Here is a 22,739-nt window from a genome sequence, read left to right on the forward strand (position 1 = left end):
CTTATTGGCTCCTAGCTATGCTTTAAAAAATAAACATGAAAATAAGAAAGGTGAAATAAAGGGTTTTAGCTCATGCAATCATTGTAAAGCCTGTTCGACACAGAGGCTTCTGAAAGCAACACATTTTAGAAGTTCGGTTACAGGTAGGGAATTTAACATCAAGACCAACATAAACCGTGATAGTAAAAATGTAATATACTTGCTACACTGCCCCTGTGGAAAGCAATACGTGGGACGCACGTGTAGAAAACTTAAAGAACGAATCCTGGAACATAAAAATAATATTAGAAAAAAATATGATAAACACTCAGTTCCCATGCATTGTAACTCATGTCCTAATTTTAGTTGGAAACATTTCCACTATATAGGTTTAGAAACAATTAATAATCATTGGAGGGGTGGCAATCTCATTAAAAGATTGGCACAGCGAGAATCGTATTGGATCAATATATTAAAAACCCTTCAACCAGGAGGACTAAATGCAGATATAGATCTGTGGTGCTTCTTAGAGTAATCCTTTTTTCCTCTGCTCTCTTTTCTTTTTCTTTTGTTCTCTATGGGTGGTGTATATTGTCATATATCCCTCTATATGTTTTTGGTATTGAACAAGCCAAGAATCTATTCTATTTTTTCTTACCATCAAATATAGAGGAACGTTTCCTCTCAAAATTATAAATACTTGGTCTTCTAGTGGCATTAGATATGCCTTAATTTTAAAATTAGATGTTATAGATAGAAAATCTACCATGTTTTATTATTACACATCTTTTATTATTATTATTTTTTAATATACATTTATTTTTTGCAGAATCATTTTTTAATGCATTTATGGCATTATTTGGAATATCTTGGCTTGTGCATATTACATTATGCAGTGTGCATGCTGCCTTATGCAGTATGGAGTTAGGCATTCATGCACACTGACATATAAATATATCACTGTAAGAAACACAGGTTATTGGTGTGTTTGTTTTGTCTTTTATAAATAAAGTTGATTTTAAAAAAAAACTTTAATATCTCTTTAACCTGTTTTGTCTTTTATAAATAAAGATTATTCAAAAAACCTTCAAATTAGCAATATCTCTTTAACCTGTTTTGTCTTTTATAAATAAAGATTATTCAAAAAACCTTCAAATTAGCAATATCTCTTTAACCTCTTTGCCATTCCCTTTTGTACACTCCCCCCATTTGTATTTCTATTCAGAAACAGTCTTTTTTGGACTTTTTTTCAACATCTCAGCCTGTCATTATGAGTGACAGCCGAAATGAAGGTGGAACGCATAGCTGGAACGCATGACGTCATCACGGAAGTCACGTGACCGCACAGGATACACGAAACCCGGAAGTAACTCAAATTTTAATGGAAAACAGCTGAAGAGAAGTGGAATCATCTGCAGAACCATCATTGGGACTGATTGGGGGTGGTATATATTAGGGGATGTTTGTAACTATGTTTGTATGTATTTTTATTCATCATCTTTGTTAAAGATTGTCCCTGAGGAAGTCCCTAACAGGGAAGAAACGCGTTGGACTGATTTACCTGCTTTTATTTACTTTGATGTAAGTAATAAATGCTTTTTTTACTCTTTACTCATACAGTCATCCAATCTATTTTTGTGCACTTTGTTTTTTATGTGAGACTCACATTTACCAAGTATTTGAAGCAAAGAAGACACACCAAGTATATTTCTGAAGGCACTTCTTGGGATGTCAAAGTGTGAGTGAGCATTTGTCACTTGCTCATATATCCAATTATAATATATACAGTATTGCACTATGCCATATATTTCTTATTTCCCTAGCTTGGAATAGCCCTATACCATACACAAGTTCACATAGTTGTCAACTAGATTTGGGCACCTCCGAAATTTTTGTTTCGTATGAATGCATTTGTACGGAAAAAAATTGGTTTTGTCAGAAGAGAAATCTGTCCATTTTCCATTCATTTTCGATGGAAATTCATTCATTCATTAGGCGCGATTTAATTGAACCAGATGAATTTAACATAAAAATCAGTTCCCTCAATACCGAATAGCCTAAAATTAACAAAGTCAAACCATTAATTTCAAATTTCGTACATTGATCACAACCTGGCATTGAGCAATGTTCTATTTCCCTGATTTTACGCCACAAACTCCTGAAATAACTCCCAAACCGCCAAATGCCCAAACGCTATCAATAGCATGAAAATGTATTGGCACTATTAGTAAACTCCCGAACACTCACTATACGCATTCGTATGCATTGCTTTTTGCTTAGTCTCTTGGGCTCATGAATCATCATGCTGCACTGACAGGTTGGAATTGGCAACACAATATCATTTTAGAAAGGAGTAGGAAAGTAGACAATTAAATAGGCCTATACAAAATTGCTATTCTAAGTATATTTTTTTTCTCACATGTCCTAGTATGATGTAAGATATATGGATACAAAAAGGTTCCCACTAATCTAATTTTTATACGACACAAGGATAGGGCAGATCACAGCACCTAGAGGTCCCACAAAGTAGGTGGATCCTCCAAGGGGTAACCTATACCCAAACAAAAATTGGTCATAATATTGAAGTTAGGCATTACCCCAACTTGTTATTTTCCTTACTCATTAGTTTAAGGCATACATGACAAAGCCACATGCGCTGCATGGTTTCTGGGGTACCTCTTAGTGAAATTGGTGTGACATACTGAAAAACTTTCATGAAACTAACACGGATTTGGGCCAACAAACCATTTCCTAATAAAAGAGATATATAGCTATTTAATTTTTGTTTTCCAAACGGAAATTAAATTAATATGTAAGGAAATAGGCACATGCAATATACAAATATAAAGTAACTTGAATTTCCATATAGCCACCCTTAACCTCTAATTGCAGTGTAAATACTAGATGATGTAGGTAAACCTGGGCAGTTTACTAGACTGGAATGTGTAATTACATGTAACAACTGGACTCATTTTACAATGGGAATCAAAAAGGGAAAATATAATAATAGACATATTAGTCATGTAAAGCTAATAAATTACTTGTCTAAGTTCCAAACATTAGGCACTAACCAAGATTCAGTGAATTCATGGACATGCCAACATTGATATATATATGTAAACCATATATAGTATTGAAATAAACTTTTACTATGCAAATGAATATTCAATATCATATAGATCTCCTGACCAGAACAAAGTTGTAGAAAAATAATACATTATGTTGGAAAATTGTTACATATAATTTATATCTTTTTCTGGCTTGTTCTTGTGTTTTTCCTTTTCTTTCTCTTTGAGAGAAGGAATGTATGTCATTTTATGACTTGATTGTTGTATGTTAAAGTTATACGTACAAATCAATTTAAAAAAAGAATAAAAGAGATCCTGGGAATAAAATCAAAGAAAAAGGTAACTTTTCTGTTGAAAAAAATCAGTATGTTAAGCCACGCCTACTCTGTTATTTATGCAAATGATTAAGTTCACATTTAAGAATATTTTACTCTAGAAATTGCTGTCATGTCATTTCAATTCTATTTTTGTAAACAAATTTGATAGATATTGCAGTAATCATCTACAATGTAAATCAAGGTTTAATAAAACTGATTTTTTGGAAAATGGAATATTAAATTATGATGTCACTTTAACCTTGATGCTTGTCTATTAACCAGGCATATTATGGACATGCAAGCTCCTGTTGTGATTATAGCTCTATTGCTTATTGTTTAACAGCTTTTTCTATAGTAAGAAAAAGCCTTTATTTGTTCCAAAAATAGAATAGATATTTAAAAATTTTACTTTCCATATCATTTTCTCTACATTGCTTTAATTGCTTGGATGTTTCAGTTCACATAGTTAAAAGATATATAGAATTTCTCACACACTCATGGATAGTGTCCACATACAGTGCTGTATAAATCTCAAATCGAAAAGTGATTGTGATAAAAAGTGAAATGACTTCCCTTAGCAATATAGGATATGCCCGAAGATTTCCTCCTATCTTCAATTCAACATGTGTATGGTATAGGGCTATTCCAAGCTAGGGAAATAAGAAATATATGGCATAGTGCAATACTGTATATATTATAATTGGATATATGAGCAAGTGACAAATGCTCACTCACACTTTGACATCCCAAGAAGTGCCTTCAGAAATATACTTGGTGTGTCTTCTTTGCTTCAAATACTTGGTAAATGTGAGTCTCACATAAAAAACAAAGTGCAAAAAAATAGATTGGATGACTGTATGAGTAAAGAGTAAAAAAAGCATTTATTACTTACATCAAAGTAAATAAAAGCAGGTAAATCAGTCCAACGCATTTCTTCCCTGTTAGGGACTTCCTCAGGGACAATCTTTAACAAAGATGATGAATAAAAATACATACAAACCTAGTTACAAACATCCCCTAATATATACCACCCCCAATCAGTCCCAATGATGGTTCTGCAGATGATTCCACTTCTCTTCAGCTGTTTTCCATTCAAATTTGAGTTACTTCCGGGTTTCGTGTATCCTGTGCGGTCACGTGAGTTCCAGCTATGCGTTCCACCTTCATTTCGGCTGTCACTCATAATGACAGGCTGAGATGTTGAAAAAAAGTCCAAAAAAGACTGTTTGTGAATAGAAATACAAATGGGGGGAGGGAACAAAAGGGAATGGCAAAGAGGTTAAAGAGATATTGCTAATTTGAAGGTTTTTTGAATAATCTTTATTTATAAAAGACAAAACAGGTTAAAGAGATATTAAAGTTTTTTTTTTAAATCAACTTTATTTATAAAAGACAAAACAAACACACCAATAACCTGTGTTTCTTACATTGATATATTTATATGTCAGTGTGCATGAATGCCTAACTCCATACTGCATAAGGCAGCATGCACACTGCATAATGTAATATGCACAAGCCAAGATATTCCAAATAATGCCATAAATGCATTAAAAAATGATTCTGCAAAAAATAAATGTATATTAAAAAATAATAATAATAAAAGATGTGTAATAATAAAACATGGTAGATTTTCTACCTATCAAGTAATTTAAGAAATGTTGTATTGTATGGTATTCACTTTATTTTACACCATAACTACTTTTCCTTTAACAATGTTTTTTACCTTCAACAAACTGGCACGGCCATGGGGACCAGGTTTGCCCCCAGCTATGCCAACATATACATGAGAGATTGGGAGACCAACTCCGTGTGGAGGGGGCATGGCTGGGTTGCAAACCTGGTCCTTTGGAAGCGTTTCATAGACGACGTTATCCTAATTTGGAAGGGAACCCAGAGTGAACTAGAAAAGTTCTTGAATTACATTAACATTAATAACTATAATTTAAAGTTCACACATACATTTGACACCAGAAGCATAAATTTTCTGGACATTACATTCTATATCAAAAACAATAAGGTTCAATCGAAGTGCTACTTCAAAGAGACAGAAGGGAACAGTTTTATTCACAAAAAGAGTTGCCATCATGAACATTGGCTAAATTCTATACCTAAAAGCCAACTAATCCGAATTAAAAGAAACTGTACCAATAATTATGATTATCAGGAACAAGCTAAACATTTATGTAATAAACTCATGTCCAAAAAATATGAAAGAAGTGTATTAGACAAGGAAATTAAGGAGACAGGAAGACTAGACAGAAAGGATCTAATTAAAAAGAAGAAAAGAGTCAAAGACAAGGGAGAAAATTTCAAATATGCATTTATCACGCAGTATAATACCCAACATCGAAAAATTAAAAATATTCTAAATAAGCACTGGGGAATGTTGCTTAAAGATCCGATTTTAGGAGAGACATTACCCAAACAGCCACTTTTGATTTTTAGGAAAGCAAAAAATTTGAAAAGCTTATTGGCTCCTAGCTATGCTTTAAAAAATAAACATGAAAATAAGAAAGGTGAAATAAAGGGTTTTAGCTCATGCAATCATTGTAAAGCCTGTTCGACACAGAGGCTTCTGAAAGCAACACATTTTAGAAGTTCGGTTACAGGTAGGGAATTTAACATCAAGACCAACATAAACCGTGATAGTAAAAATGTAATATACTTGCTACACTGCCCCTGTGGAAAGCAATACGTGGGACGCACGTGTAGAAAACTTAAAGAACGAATCCTGGAACATAAAAATAATATTAGAAAAAAATATGATAAACACTCAGTTCCCATGCATTGTAACTCATGTCCTAATTTTAGTTGGAAACATTTCCACTATATAGGTTTAGAAACAATTAATAATCATTGGAGGGGTGGCAATCTCATTAAAAGATTGGCACAGCGAGAATCGTATTGGATCAATATATTAAAAACCCTTCAACCAGGAGGACTAAATGCAGATATAGATCTGTGGTGCTTCTTAGAGTAATCCTTTTTTCCTCTGCTCTCTTTTCTTTTTCTTTTGTTCTCTATGGGTGGTGTATATTGTCATATATCCCTCTATATGTTTTTTGGTATTGAACAAGCCAAGAATCTATTCTATTTTTTCTTACCATCAAATATAGAGGAACGTTTCCTCTCAAAATTATAAATACTTGGTCTTCTAGTGGCATTAGATATGCCTTAATTTTAAAATTAGATGTTATAGATAGAAAATCTACCATGTTTTATTATTACACATCTTTTATTATTATTATTTTTTAATATACATTTATTTTTTGCAGAATCATTTTTTAATGCATTTATGGCATTATCTGGAATATCTTGGCTTGTGCATATTACATTATGCAGTGTGCATGCTGCCTTATGCAGTATGGAGTTAGGCATTCATGCACACTGACATATAAATATATCACTGTAAGAAACACAGGTTATTGGTGTGTTTGTTTTGTCTTTTATAAATAAAGTTGATTTAAAAAAAAAACTTTAATATCTCTTTAACCTGTTTTGTCTTTTATAAATAAAGATTATTCAAAAAACCTTCAAATTAGCAATATCTCTTTAACCTCTTTGCCATTCCCTTTTGTACACTCCCCCATTTGTATTTCTATTCAGAAACAGTCTTTTTTGGACTTTTTTTCAACATCTCAGCCTGTCATTATGAGTGACAGCCGAAATGAAGGTGGAACGCATAGCTGGAACGCATGACGTCATCACGGAAGTCACGTGACCGCACAGGATACACGAAACCCGGAAGTAACTCAAATTTGAATGGAAAACAGCTGAAGAGAAGTGGAATCATCTGCAGAACCATCATTGGGACTGATTGGGGGTGGTATATATTAGGGGATGTTTGTAACTATGTTTGTATGTATTTTTATTCATCATCTTTGTTAAAGATTGTCCCTGAGGAAGTCCCTAACAGGGAAGAAACGCGTTGGACTGATTTACCTGCTTTTATTTACTTTGATGTAAGTAATAAATGCTTTTTTTACTCTTTACTCATACAGTCATCCAATCTATTTTTTTGCACTTTGTTTTTTATGTGAGACTCACATTTACCAAGTATTTGAAGCAAAGAAGACACACCAAGTATATTTCTGAAGGCACTTCTTGGGATGTCAAAGTGTGAGTGAGCATTTGTCACTTGCTCATATATCCAATTATAATATATACAGTATTGCACTATGCCATATATTTCTTATTTCCCTAGCTTGGAATAGCCCTATACCATACACAAGTTCACATATTTGTCAACTAGATTTGGGCACCTCCGAAATTTTTGTTTCGTATGAATGCATTTGTACGGAAAAAAATTGGTTTTGTCAGAAGAGAAATCTGTCCATTTTCCATTCATTTTCGATGGAAATTCATTCATTCATTAGGCGCGATTTAATTGAACCAGATGAATTTAACATAAAAATCAGTTCCCTCAATACCGAATAGCCTTAAATTAACAAAGTCAAACCATTAATTTCAAATTTCGTACATTGATCACAACATGGCATTGAACAATGTTCTATTTCCCTGATTTTACGCCACAAACTCCTGAAATAACTCCCAAACCGCCAAATGCCCAAACGCTATCAATAGCATGAAAATGTATTGGCACTATTAGTAAACTCCCGAACACTCACTGTACGCATTGCTTTTTGCTTAGTCTCTTGGGCTCATGAATCATCATGCTGCACTGACAGGTTGGAATTGGCAACACAATATCATTTTAGAAAGGAGTAGGAAAGTAGCCAATTAAATAGGCCTATACAAAATTGCTATTCTAAGTATATTTTTTTCTCACATGTCCTAGTATGATGTAAAATATATGGATACAAAAATGTTCCCACTAATCTAATTTTTATACGACACAAGGATAGGGCAGATCACAGCACCTATAGGTCCCACAAAGTAGGTGGATCCTCCAATGGGTAACCTATACCCAAACAAAAATTTGTCATAATATTGAAGTTAGGCATTACCCCAACTTGTTATTTTCCTTACTCATTAGTTTAAGGCATACATGACAAAGCCACATGCGCTGCATGGTTTCTTGGGTACCTCTTAGTGAAATTGGTGTGACATACTGAAATACTTTCATGAAACTAACACGGATTTTGGCCAACAAACCATTTCCTAATAAAAGAGATATATAGCTATTTAATTTTTGTTTTCCAAACGGAAATTAAATTAATATGTAAGGAAATAAGCACATGCAATATACAAATATAAAGTAACTTGAATTTCCATATAGCCACCCTTAACCTCTAATTGCAGTGTAAATACTAGATGATGTAGGTAAACCTGGGCAGTTTACTAGACTGGAATGTGTAATTACATGTAACAACTGGACTCATTTTACAATGGGAATCAAAAAGGGAAAATATTTTAATAGACATATTAGTCATGTAAAGCTAATAAATTACTAGTCTAAGTTCCAAACATTAGGCACTAACCAAGATTCAGTGAATTCATGGACACACCAACATTGATATATATATATGTAAACCATATATAGTATTGAAATAAACTTTTACTATGCAAATGAATATTCAATATCATATAGATCTCCTGACCAGAACAAACAAAGTTGTAGAAAAATAATACATTATGTTGGAAAATTGTTACATATAATTTATATCTTTTTCTGGCTTGTTCTTGTGTTTTTCCTTTTCTTTCTCTTTGAGAGAAGGAATGTATGTCATTTTATGACTTGATTGTTGTATGTTATAGTTATACGTACAAATCAATTTAAAAAAAGAATAAAAGAGATCCTGGGAATAAAATCAAAGAAAAAGGTAACTTTTCTGTTGAAAAAAAAATCAGTATGTTAAGCCACGCCTACTCTGTCATTTATGCAAATGATTAAGTTCACATTTAAGAATATTTTACTCTAGAAATTGCTGTCATGTCATTTCAATTCTATTTTTGTAAACAAATTTGATAGATATTGCAGTAATCATCTACAATGTAAATCAAGGTTTAATAAAACTGATTTTTTGGAAAATGGAATATTAAATTATGATGTCACTTTAACCTTAATGCTTGTCTATTAACCAGGCATATTATTGACATGCAAGGTTCTGTTGTGATTATAGCTATATTGCTTATTGTTTAACAGCTTTTTCTATAGTAAGAAAAAGCTTTTATTTGTTCCAAAAATAGAATAGATATTTTACAATTTTACTTTCCATATCATTTTCTGTACATTGCTTTAATTGCTTGGATGTTTCAGTTCACATAGTTGTCATCTAGATTTGGGCACCTCCGAAATTTTTGTTTCGTATGAATGCATTTGTACGGAAAAAAATTGGTTTTGTCAGAAGAGAAATCTGTCCATTTTTCCATTCATTTTCGATGGAAATTCATTCATTCATTAGGCGCGATTTAATTGAACCAGATGAATTTAACATAAAAATCAGTTCCCTCAATACCGAATAGCCTTAAATTAACAAAGTCAAACCATTAATTTCAAATTTCGTACATTGATCACAACATGGCATTGAACAATGTTCTATTTCCCTGATTTTACGCCACAAACTCCTGAAATAACTCCCAAATGCCCAAACGCTATCAATAGCATGAAAATGTATTGGCACTATTAGTAAACTCCCGAACACTCACTATACGCATTCGTATGCATTGCTTTTTGCTTAGTCTCTTGGGCTCATGAATCATCATGCTGCACTGACAGGTTGGAATTGGCAACACAATATCATTTTAGAAAGGAGCAGGAAAGTAGCCAATTAAATAGGCCTATACAAAATTGCTATTCTAAGTATATTTTTTTTCTCACATGTCCTAGTATGATGTAAAATATATGGATACAAAAATGTTCCCACTAATCTAATTTTTACACGACACAAGGATAGGGCAGATCACAGCACCTAGAGGTCCCACAAAGTAGGTGGATCCTCCAATGGGTAACCTATACCCAAACAAAAATTGGTCATAATATTAAAGTTAGGCATTACCCCAACTTGTTATTTTCCTTACTCATTAGTTTAAGGCATACATGACAAAGCCACATGCGCTGCATGGTTTCTGGGGTACCTCTTAGTGAAATTGGTGTGACATACTGAAATACTTTCATGAAACTAACACGGATTTGGGCCAACAAACCATTTCCTAATAAAAGAGATATATAGCTATTTAATTTTTGTTTTCCAAACGGAAATTAAATTAATATGTAAGGAAATAAGCACATGCAATATACAAATATAAAGTAACTTGAATTTCCATATAGCCACCCTTAACCTCTAATTGCAGTGTAAATACTAGATGATGTAGGTAAACCTGGGCAGTTTACTAGACTGGAATGTGTAATTACATGTAACAACTGGACTCATTTTACAATGGGAATCAAAAAGGGAAAATATTGTAATAGACATATTAGTCATGTAAAGCTAATAAATTACTAGTCTAAGTTCCAAACATTAGGCACTAACCAAGATTCAGTGAATTCATGGACACACCAACATTGATATATATATATGTAAACCATATATAGTATTGAAATAAACTTTTACTATGCAAATGAATATTCACTATCATATAGATCTCCTGACCAGAACAAACAAAGTTGTAGAAAAATAATACATTATGTTGGAAAATTGTTACATATAATTTATATCTTTTTCTGGCTTGTTCTTGTGTTTTTCCTTTTCTTTCTCTTTGAGAGAAGGAATGTATGTCATTTTATGACTTGATTGTTGTATGTTATAGTTATACGTACAAATCAATTTAAAAAAAGAATAAAAGAGATCCTGGGAATAAAATCAAAGAAAAAGGTAACTTTTCTGTTGAAAAAAATCAGTATGTTAAGCCACGCCTACTCTGTCATTTATGCAAATGATTAAGTTCACATTTAAGAATATTTTACTCTAGAAATTGCTGTCATGTCATTTCAATTCTATTTTTGTAAACAAATTTGATAGATATTGCAGTAATCATCTACAATGTAAATCAAGGTTTAATAAAACTGATTTTTTGGAAAATGGAATATTAAATTATGATGTCACTTTAACCTTAATGCTTGTCTATTAACCAGGCATATTATTGACATGCAAGGTTCTGTTGTGATTATAGCTATATTGCTTATTGTTTAACAGCTTTTTCTATAGTAAGAAAAAGCTTTTATTTGTTCCAAAAATAGAATAGATATTTTACAATTTTACTTTCCATATAATTTTCTGTACATTGCTTTAATTGCTTGGATGTTTCAGTTCACATAGTTGTCATCTAGATTTGGGCACCTCCGAAATTTTTGTTTCGTATGAATGCATTTGTACGGAAAAAAATTGGTTTTGTCAGAAGAGAAATCTGTCCATTTTTCTATTCATTTTCGATGGAAATTCATTCATTCATTAGGCGCGATTTAATTGAACCAGATGAATTTAACATAAAAATCAGTTCCCTCAATACCGAATAGCCTTAAATTAACAAAATCAAACCATTAATTTCAAATTTCGTACATTGATCACAACATGGCATTGAACTATGTTCTATTTCCCTGATTTTACGCCACAAACTCCTGAAATAACTCCCAAATGCCCAAACGCTATCAATCGCATGAAAATGTATTGGCACTATTAGTAAACTCCCGAACACTCACTACACGCATTCGTATGCATTGCTTTTTGCTTAGTCTCTTGGGCTCATGAATCATCATGCTGCACTGACAGGTTGGAATTGGCAACACAATATCATTTTAGAAAGGAGTAGGAAAGTAGCCAATTAAATAGGCCTATACAAAATTGCTATTCTAAGTATATTTTTTTTTCTCACATGTCCTAGTATGATTTAAAATATATGGATACAAAAAGGTTCCCACTAATCTAATTTTTACACGACACAAGGATAGGGCAGATCACAGCACCTAGAGGTCCCACAAAGTAGGTGGATCCTCCAAGGGGTAACCTATACCCAAACAAAAATTGGTCATAATATTGAAGTTAGGCATTACCCCAACTTGTTATTTTCCTTACTCATTAGTTTAAGGCATACATGACAAAGCCACATGCGCTGCATGGTATCTGGGGTAAATCTTAGTGAAATTGGTGTGACATACTGAAATACTTTCATGAAACTAACACGGATTTGGGCCAACAAACCATTTCCTAATAAAAGAGATATATAGCTATTTAATTTTTGTTTTCCAAACGGAAATTAAATTAATATGTAAGGAAATAGGCACATGCAATATACAAATATAAAGTAACTTGAATTTCCATATAGCCACCCTTAACCTCTAATTGCAGTGTAAATACTAGATGATGTAGGTAAACCTGGGCAGTTTACTAGACTGGAATGTGTAATTACATGTAACAACTGGACTCATTTTACAATGGGAATCAAAAAGGGAAAATATTGTAATAGACATACTAGTCATGTAAAGCTAATAAATTACTAGTCTAAGTTCCAAACATTAGGCACTAACCAAGATTCAGTGAATTCATGGACACACCAACATTGATATATATATGTAAACCATATATAGTATTGAAATAAACTTTTACTATGCAAATGAATATTCAATATCATATAGATCTCCTGACCAGAACAAACAAAGTTGTAGAAAAATAATACATTATGTTGGAAAATTGTTACATATAATTTATATCTTTTTCTGGCTTGTTCTTGTGTTTTTCCTTTTCTTTCTCTTTGAGAGAAGGAATGTATGTCATTTTATGACTTGATTGTTGTATGTTATAGTTATACGTACAAATCAATTTAAAAAAAGAATAAAAGAGATCCTGGGAATAAAATCAAAGAAAAAGGTAACTTTTCTGTTGAAAAAAATCAGTATGTTAAGCCACGCCCACTCTGTTATTTATGCAAATTATTTAGTTCACATTTAAGAATATTTTACTCTAGAAATTGCTGTCATGTCATTTCAATTCTATTTTTGTAAAAAAATTTGATAGATATTGCAGTAATCATCTACAATGTAAATCAAGGTTTAATAAAACTGATTTTTTGGAAAATGGAATATTAAATTATGATGTCACTTTAACCTTAATGCTTGTCTATTAACCAGGCATATTATTGACATGCAAGGTCCTGTTGTGATTATAGCTCTATTGCTTATTGTTTAACAGCTTTTTTTATTGTAAGAAAAAGCATTTATTTGTTCCAAAAATAGAATTGATATTTTACAATTTTACTTTCCATATCATTTTCTGTACATTGCTTTAATTGCATGGATGTTTCGGTTCAAATAGTTGTCAACTAGATTTGGGCACCTCCGAAATTTTTGTTTCGTATGAATGCATTTGTACGGAAAAAAATTGGTTTTGTCAGAAGAGAAATCTGTCCATTTTTCCATTCATTTTCGATGGAAATTCATTCATTCATTAGGCGCGATTTAATTGAACCAGATGAATTTAACATAAAAATCAGTTCCCTCAATACCGAATAGCCTTAAATTAACAAAGTCAAACCATTAATTTCAAATTTCGTACATTGATCACAACATGGCATTGAACAATGTTATATTTCCCTGATTTTACGCCACAAACTCCTGAAATAACTCCCAAACCGCCAAATGCCCAAACGCTATCAATAGCATGAAAATGTATTGGCACTATTAGTAAACTCCCGAACACTCACTATACGCATTCGTATGCATTGCTTTTTGCTTAGTCTCTTGGGCTCATGAATCATCATGCTGCACTGACAGGTTGGAATTGGCAACACAATATCATTTTAGAAAGGAGCAGGAAAGTAGCTAATTAAATAGGCCTATACAAAATTGCTATTCTAAGTATATTTTTTTCTCACATGTCCTAGTATGATGTAAGATATATGGATACAAAAAGGTTCCCACTAATCTAATTTTTATACGACACAAGGATAGGGCAGATCCCAGCACCTAGAGGTCCCACAAAGTATGTGGATCCTCCAAGGAGTAACCTATACCCAAACAAAAATTGGTCATAATATTGAAGTTAGGCATTACCCCAACTTGTTATTTTCCTTACTCATTAGTTTAAGGCATACATGACAAAGCCACATGCGCTGCATGGTTTCTGGGGTACCTCTTAGTGAAATTGGTGTGACATACTGAAAAACTTTCATGAAACTAACACGGATTTGGGCCAACAAACCATTTCCTAATAAAAGAGATATATAGCTATTTAATTTTTGTTTTCCAAACGGAAATTAAATTACTATGTAAGGAAATAGGCACATGCAATATACAAATATAAAGTAACTTGAATTTCCATATAGCCACCCTTAACCTCGAATTGCAGTGTAAATACTAGATGATGTAGGTAAACCTGGGCAGTTTACTAGACTGGAATGTGTAATTACATGTAACAACTGGACTCATTTTACAATGGGAATCAAAAAGGGAAAATATAATAATAGACATATTAGTCATGTAAAGCTAATAAATTACTAGTCTAAGTTCCAAACATTAGGCACTAACCAAGATTCAGTGAATTCATGGACACACCAACATTGATATATATATGTAAACCATATATAGTATTGAAATAAACTTTTACTATGCAAATGAATATTCAATATCATATAGATCTCCTGACCAGAACAAACAAAGTTGTAGAAAAATAATACATTATGTTGGAAAATTGTTACATATAATTTATATCTTTTTCTGGCTTGTTCTTGTGTTTTTCCTTTTCTTTCTCTTTGAGAGAAGGAATGTATGTCATTTTATGACTTGATTGTTGTATGTTATAGTTATACGTACAAATCAATTTAAAAAAAGATTAAAAGAGATCCTGGGAATAAAATCAAAGAAAAAGGTAACTTTTCTGTTGAAAAAAATCAGTATGTTAAGCCACGCCTACTCTGTTATTTATGCAAATGATTAAGTTCACATTTAAGAATATTTTACTCTAGAAATTGCTGTCATGTCATTTCAATTCTATTTTTGTAAAAAATTTTGATAGATATTGCAGTAATCACCTAACATGTAAATCAAGGTTTAATAAAACTGATTTTTTGGAAAATGGAATATTAAATTATGATGTCACTTTAACCTTAATGCTTGTCTATTAACCAGGCATATTATGGACATGCAAGCTCCTGTTGTGATTATAGCTCTATTGCTTATTGTTTAACATCTTTTTCTATAGTAAGAAAAAGCCTTTATTTGTTCCAAAAATAGAATAGATATTTTAAAATTTTACTTTCCATATCATTTTCTGTACATTGCTTTAATTGCTTGGATGTTTCAGTTCATGCTGCACTGACAGGTTGGAATTGGCAACACAATATCATTTTAGAAAGGAGTAGGAAAGTAGCCAATTAAATAGGCCTATACAAAATTGCTATTCTAATTATATTGTTTTTCTCACATGTCCTAGTTAGTATGATGTAAGATATATGGATACAAAAAGGTTCCCACTAATCTAATTTTTATACGACACAAGGATAGGGCAGATCCCAGCACCTAGAGGTCCCACAAAGTACGTGAATCCTCCAAGGGGTAACCTATACCCAAACAAAAATTGGTCATAATATTGAAGTTAGGCATTACCCCAACTTGTTATTTTCCTTACTCATTAGTTTAAGGCATACATGACAAAGCCACATGCGCTGCATGGTTTCTGGGGTACCTCTTAGTGAAATTGGTGTGACATACTGAAAAACTTTCATGAAACTAACACGGATTTGGGCCAACAAACCATTTCCTAATAAAAGAGATATATAGCTATTTAATTTTTGTTTTCCAAACGGAAATTAAATTAATATGTAAGGAAATAGGCACATGCAATATACAAATATAAAGTAACTTGAATTTCAATATAGCCACCCTTAACCTCTAATTGCAGTGTAAATACTAGATGATGTAGGTAAACCTGGGCAGTTTACTAGACTGGAATGTGTAATTACATGTAACAACTGGACTCATTTTACAATGGGAATCAAAAAGGGAAAATATAATAATAGACATATTAGTCATGTAAAGCTAATAAATTACTAGTCTAAGTTCCAAACATTAGGCACTAACCAAGATTCAGTGAATTCATGGACACGCCAACATTGATATATATATGTAAACCATATATAGTATTGAAATAAACTTTTACTATGCAAATGAATATTCAATATCATATAGATCTCCTGACCAGAACATACAAAGTTGTAGAAAAATAATACATTATGTTGGAAAATTGTTACATATAATTTATATATTTTTCTGGCTTGTTCTTGTGTTTTTCCTTTTCTTTCTCTTTGAGAGAAGGAATGTATGTCATTTTATGACTTGATTGTTGTATGTTATAGTTATACGTACAAATCAATTTAAAAAAAGAATAAAAGAGATCCTGAGAATAAAATCAAAGAAAAAGGTAACTTTTCTGTTGAAAAAAAATCAGTATGTTAAGCCACGCCTACTCTGTTATTTATGCAAATGATTAAGTTCACATTTAAGAATATTTTACTCTAGAAATTGCTGTCATGTCATTTCAATTCTATTTAAAAAATTTTTTTTATAGATATTGCAGTAATCATCTACAATGTAAATCAAGGTTTAATAAAACTGATTTTTTGGAAAATGGAATATTAAATTATGATGTCACTTTAACCTTGATGCTTGTCTATTAACCAGGCATATTATGGACATGCAAGTTCCTGTTGTGATTATAGCTCTATTGCTTATTGTTTAACAGCTTTTTCTATAGTAAGAAAAAGCCTTTATTTGTTCCAAAAATAGAATAGATATTTTAAAATTTTACTTTCCATATCTTTTTCTGTACATTGCTTTAATTGCTTGGATGTTTCAGTTCACATAGTTGTCAACTAGATTTGGGCACCTCCGAAATTTTTGTTTCGTATGAATGCATTTGTACGGAAAAAAATTGGTTTTGTCAGAAGAGAAATCTGTCCATTTTTCAATTCATTTCCGATGGAAATTAATTCATTCATTAGGCGCGATTTAATTGAACCAGATGAATTTAACATAAAAATCAGTAACCTCAATACCGAATAGCCTTAAATTAACAAAGTCAAACCATTAATTTCAAATTTCGTACATTGATCACAACATGGCATTGAACAATGTTCTATTTCCCTGATTTTACGCCACAAACTCCTGAAATAACTCCCAAACCGCCAAATGCCCAAACGCTATCAATAGCATGAAAATGTATTGGCACTATTAGTAAACTCCCGAACACTCACTATACGCATTCGTATGCATTGCTTTTTGCTTAGTCTCTTGGGCTCATGAATCATCATGCTGCACTGAGAGGTTGGAATTGGCAACACAATATCATTTTAGAAAGGAGAAGGAAAGTAGCCAATTAAATAGGCCTATACAAAATTGCTATTCTAAGTATATTTTTTTTCTCACATGTCCTAGTATGATGTAAGATATATGGATGCAAAAAGGTTCCCACTAATCAAATTTTTATGCGACACAAGGATAGGGCAGATCACAGCACCTAGAGGTGCCACAAAGTAGGTGGATCCTCCAAGGGGTAACCGATACCCAAACAAAAATTGGTCATAATATTGAAGTTAGGCATTACCCCAACTTGTTATTTTCCTTACTCATTAGTTTAAGGCATACATGACAAAGCCACATGCGCTGCATGGTTTCTGGGGTACCTCTTAGTGAAATTGGTGTGACATACTGAAATACTTTCATGAAACTAACACGGATTTGGGCGAACAAACCATTTCCTAATAAAAGAGATATATAGCTATTTAATTTTTGTTTTCCAAACGGAAATTAAATTAATATGTAAGGAAATAGGCACATGCAATATACAAATATAAAGTAACTTGAATTTCCATATAGCCACCCTTAACCTCTAATTGCAGTGTAAATACTAGATGATGTAGGTAGACCTGGGCAGTTTACTAGACTGGAATGTGTAATTACATGTAACAACTGGACTCATTTTACAATGGGAATCAAAAAGGGAAAATATTGTAAGAGACATATTAGTCATGTAAAGCTAATAAATTACTAGTCTAAGTTCCAAACATTAGGCACTAACCAAGATTCAGTGAATTCATGGACACACCAACATTGATATATATATATGTAAACCATATATAGTATTGAAATAAACTTTTACTATGCAAATGAATATTCACTATCATATAGATCTCCTGACCAGAACAAACAAAGTTGTAGAAAAATAATACATTATGTTGGAAAATTGTTACATATAATTTATATCTTTTTCTGGCTTGTTCTTGTGTTTTTCCTTTTCTTTCTCTTTGAGAGAAGGAATGTATGTCATTTTATGACTTGATTGTTGTATGTTATAGTTATACGTACAAATCAATTTAAAAAAAGAATAAAAGAGATCCTGGGAATAAAATCAAAGAAAAAGGTAACTTTTCTGTTGAAAAAAATCAGTATGTTAAGCCACGCCCTCTCTGTTATTTATGCAAATGATTAAGTTCACATTTAAGAATATTTTACTCTAGAAATTGCTGTCATGTCATTTCAATTCTATTTTTGTAAACAAATTTGATAGATATTGCAGTAATCATCTACAATGTAAATCAAGGTTTAATAAAACTGATTTTTTGGAAAATGGAATATTAAATTATGATGTCACTTTAACCTTAATGCTTGTCTATTAACCAGGCATATTATTGACATGCAAGGTTCTGTTGTGATTATAGCTCTATTGCTTATTGTTTAACAGCTTTTTCTATAGTAAGAAAAAGCCTTTATTTGTTCCAAAAATAGAATAGATATTTTACAATTTTACTTTCCATATCATTTTCTGTACATTGCTTTAATTGCATGGATGTTTCGGTTCAAATAGTTGTCAACTAGATTTGGGCACCTCCGAAATTTTTGTTTCGTATGAATGCATTTGTACGGAAAAAAATTGGTTTTGTCAGAAGAGAAATCTGTCCATTTTTACATTCATTTTCGATGGAAATTCATTCATTCATTATGCGCGATTTAATTGAACCAGATGAATTTAACATAAAAATCAGTTCCCTCAATACCGAATAGCCTTAAATTAACAAAGTCAAACAATTAATTTCAAATTTCGTACATTGATCACAACATGGCATTGAACAATGTTCTATTTCCCTGATTTTACGCCACAAACTCCTGAAATAACTCCCAAACCGCCAAATGCCCAAACGCTATCAATAGCATCAAAATGTATTGGCACTATTAGTAAACTCCCGAACACTCACTATACGCATTCGTATGCATTACTTTTTGCTTAGTCTCTTGGGCTCATGAACCATCATGCTGCACTGACAGGTTGGAATTGGCAACACAATATCATTTTAGAAAGGAGTAGGAAAGTAGCCAATTAAATAGGCCTATACAAAATTGCTATTCTAAGTATATTTTTATTTCTCACATGTCCTAGTATGATGTAAAATATATGGATACAAAAAGGTTCCCACTAATCTAATTTTTACACGACACAAGGATAGAGCAGATCACAGCACCTAAAGGTCCCACAAAGTAGGTGGATCCTCCAAGGAGTAACCTATACCCAAACAAAAATTGGTCATAATATTGAAGTTAGGCATTACCCCAACTTGTTATTTTCCTTACTCATTAGTTTAAGGCATACATGACAAAGCCACATGCGCTGCATGGTTTCTGGGGTACCTCTTAGTGAAATTGGTGTGACATACTGAAATACTTTCATGAAACTAACACGGATTTGGGCCAACAAACCATTTCCTAATAAAAGAGATATATAGCTATTTAATTTTTGTTTTCCAAACGGAAATTAAATTAATATGTAAGGAAATAGGCACATGCAATATACAAATATAAAGTAACTTGAATTTCCATATAGCCACCCTTAACCTCTAATTGCAGTGTAAATACTAGATGATGTAGGTAGACCTGGGCAGTTTACTAGACTGGAATGTGTAATTACATGTAACAACTGGACTCATTTTACAATGGGAATCAAAAAGGGAAAATATTGTAATAGACATATTAGTCATGTAAAGCTAATAAATTACTAGTCTAAGTTCCAAACATTAGGCACTAACCAAGATTCAGTGAATTCATGGACATACCAACATTGATATATATATATGTAAACCATATATAGTATTGAAATAAACTTTTACTATGCAAATGAATATTCACTATCATATAGATCTCCTGACCAGAACAAACAAAGTTGTAGAAAAATAATACATTATGTTGGAAAATTGTTACATATAATTTATATCTTTTTCTGGCTTGTTCTTGTGTTTTTCCTTTTCTTTCTCTTTGAGAGAAGGAATGTATGTCATTTTATGACTTGATTGTTGTATGTTAAAGTTATACGTACAAATCAATTTAAAAAAAGAATAAAAGAGATCCTGGGAATAAAATCAAAGAAAAAGGTAACTTTTCTGTTGAAAAAAATCAGTATGTTAAGCCACGCCTACTCTGTTATTTATGCAAATGATTAAGTTCACATTTAAGAATATTTTACTCTAGAAATTGCTGTCATGTCATTTCAATTCTATTTTTGTAAACAAATTTGATAGATATTGCAGTAATCATCTACAATGTAAATCAAGGTTTAATAAAACTGATTTTTTGGAAAATGGAATATTAAATTATGATGTCACTTTAACCTTAATGCTTGTCTATGAACCAGGCATATTATTGACATGCAAGGTCCTGTTGTGATTATAGCTCTATTGCTTATTGTTTAACAGCTTTTTCTATTGTAAGAAAAAGCCTTTATTTGTTCCAAAAATAGAATAGATATTTTACAATTTTACTTTCCATATCATTTTCTATACATTGCTTTAATTGCATGGATGTTTCGGTTCAAATAGTTGTCAACTAGATTTGGGCACCTCCGAAATATTTGTTTCGTATGAATGCATTTGTACGGAAAAAAATTGGTTTTGTCAGAAGAGAAATCTGTCCATTTTTCCATTCATTTCCGATGGAAATTAATTCATTCATTAGGCGCGATTTAATTGAACCAGATGAATTTAACATAAAAATCAGTTCCCTCAATACCGAATAGCCTTAAATTAACAAAGTCAAACCATTAATTTCAAATTTCGTACAGTGATCACAACATGGCATTGAACAATGTTATATTTCCCTGATTTTACGCCACAAACTCCTGAAATAACTCCCAAACCGCCAAATGCCCAAACGCTATCAATAGCATGAAAATGTATTGGCACTATTAGTAAACTCCCGAACACTCACTATACGCATTCGTATGCATTGCTTTTTGCTTAGTCTCTTGGGCTCATGAATCATCATGCTGCACTGACAGGTTGGAATTTGCAACACAATATAATTTTAGAAAGGAGTAGGAAAGTAGCCAATTAAATAGGCCTATACAAAATTGCTATTCTAAGTATATTTTTTTTCTCACATGTCCTAGTATGATGTAAGATATATGGATACAAAAAGGTTCCCACTAATCAAATTTTTATACGACACAAGGATAGGGCAGATCACAGCACCTAGAGGTCCCACAAAGTAGGTGGATCCTCCAAGGGGTAACCTATACCCAAACAAAAATTGGTCATAATATTGAAGTTTGGCATTACCCCAACTTGTTATTTTCCTTACTCATTAGTTTAAGGCATACATGACAAAGCCACATGCGCTGCATGGTTTCTGGGGTACCTCTTAGTGAAATTGGTGTGACATACTGAAATACTTTCATGAAACTAACACGGATTTGGGCCAACAAACCATTTCCTAATAAAAGAGATATATAGCTATTTAATTTTTGTTTTCCAAACGGAAATTAAATTAATATGTAAGGAAATAAGCACATGCAATATACAAATATAAAGTAACTTGAATTTCCATAAAGCCACCCTTAACCTCTAATTGCAGTGTAAATACTAGATGATGTAGGTAAACCTGGGCAGTTTACTAGACTGGAATGTGTAATTACATGTAACAACTGGACTCATTTTACAATGGGAATCAAAAAGGGAAAATATTGTAATAGACATATTAGTCATGTAAAGCTAATAAATTACTAGTCTAAGTTCCAAACATTAGGCACTAACCAAGATTCAGTGAATTCATGGACACACCAACATTGATATATATATATATGTAAACCATATATAGTATTGAAATAAACTTTTACTATGCAAATGAATATTCACTATCATATAGATCTCCTGACCAGAACAAACAAAGTTGTAGAAAAATAATACATTATGTTGGAAAATTGTTACATATAATTTATATCTTTTTCTGGCTTGTTCTTGTGTTTTTCCTTTTCTTTCTCTTTGAGAGAAGGAATGTATGTCATTTTATGACTTGATTGTTGTATGTTATAGTTATACGTACAAATCAATTTAAAAAAAGAATAAAAGAGATCCTGGGAATAAAATCAAAGAAAAAGGTAACTTTTCTGTTGAAAAAAATCAGTATGTTAAGCCACGCCTACTCTGTTATTTATGCAAATTATTT

The 22,739-nt window shown here is 32.0% G+C and overlaps 9 non-coding genes across 9 annotated transcripts; all 9 read right to left on the minus strand.

Moving 5' to 3' along the window:
* Positions 1 to 2,472: 2,472 nt before the first annotated feature.
* Positions 2,473 to 2,615, minus strand: LOC134591618 (U12 minor spliceosomal RNA). Its single transcript, XR_010088365.1, has one exon. It is a non-coding gene; the product is annotated as a U12 minor spliceosomal RNA (small nuclear RNA).
* A 5,612-nt stretch (positions 2,616 to 8,227) lies between these two features.
* Positions 8,228 to 8,370, minus strand: LOC134591824 (U12 minor spliceosomal RNA). The gene has a single exon (XR_010088542.1). It is a non-coding gene; the product is annotated as a U12 minor spliceosomal RNA (small nuclear RNA).
* A 1,849-nt stretch (positions 8,371 to 10,219) lies between these two features.
* Positions 10,220 to 10,362, minus strand: LOC134591788 (U12 minor spliceosomal RNA). The gene has a single exon (XR_010088512.1). It is a non-coding gene; the product is annotated as a U12 minor spliceosomal RNA (small nuclear RNA).
* Positions 10,363 to 12,210: 1,848 nt separating this feature from the next.
* LOC134591619 (U12 minor spliceosomal RNA) lies at positions 12,211 to 12,353 on the minus strand. Its single transcript, XR_010088366.1, has one exon. It is a non-coding gene; the product is annotated as a U12 minor spliceosomal RNA (small nuclear RNA).
* A 1,852-nt stretch (positions 12,354 to 14,205) lies between these two features.
* LOC134591677 (U12 minor spliceosomal RNA) lies at positions 14,206 to 14,348 on the minus strand. Its single transcript, XR_010088416.1, has one exon. It is a non-coding gene; the product is annotated as a U12 minor spliceosomal RNA (small nuclear RNA).
* A 1,408-nt stretch (positions 14,349 to 15,756) lies between these two features.
* On the minus strand, positions 15,757 to 15,899 carry LOC134591817 (U12 minor spliceosomal RNA). Its single transcript, XR_010088535.1, has one exon. It is a non-coding gene; the product is annotated as a U12 minor spliceosomal RNA (small nuclear RNA).
* Positions 15,900 to 17,752: 1,853 nt separating this feature from the next.
* LOC134591794 (U12 minor spliceosomal RNA) lies at positions 17,753 to 17,895 on the minus strand. The gene has a single exon (XR_010088517.1). It is a non-coding gene; the product is annotated as a U12 minor spliceosomal RNA (small nuclear RNA).
* A 1,856-nt stretch (positions 17,896 to 19,751) lies between these two features.
* Positions 19,752 to 19,894, minus strand: LOC134591755 (U12 minor spliceosomal RNA). The gene has a single exon (XR_010088483.1). It is a non-coding gene; the product is annotated as a U12 minor spliceosomal RNA (small nuclear RNA).
* A 1,855-nt stretch (positions 19,895 to 21,749) lies between these two features.
* On the minus strand, positions 21,750 to 21,892 carry LOC134591632 (U12 minor spliceosomal RNA). Its single transcript, XR_010088378.1, has one exon. It is a non-coding gene; the product is annotated as a U12 minor spliceosomal RNA (small nuclear RNA).
* Between the last annotated feature and the right edge of the window lie 847 nt (positions 21,893 to 22,739).

Source organism: Pelobates fuscus, chromosome 2 (genome assembly GCF_036172605.1).
Source record: "Pelobates fuscus isolate aPelFus1 chromosome 2, aPelFus1.pri, whole genome shotgun sequence".
In the NCBI taxonomy this organism is placed as follows: domain Eukaryota; kingdom Metazoa; phylum Chordata; class Amphibia; order Anura; family Pelobatidae; genus Pelobates; species Pelobates fuscus.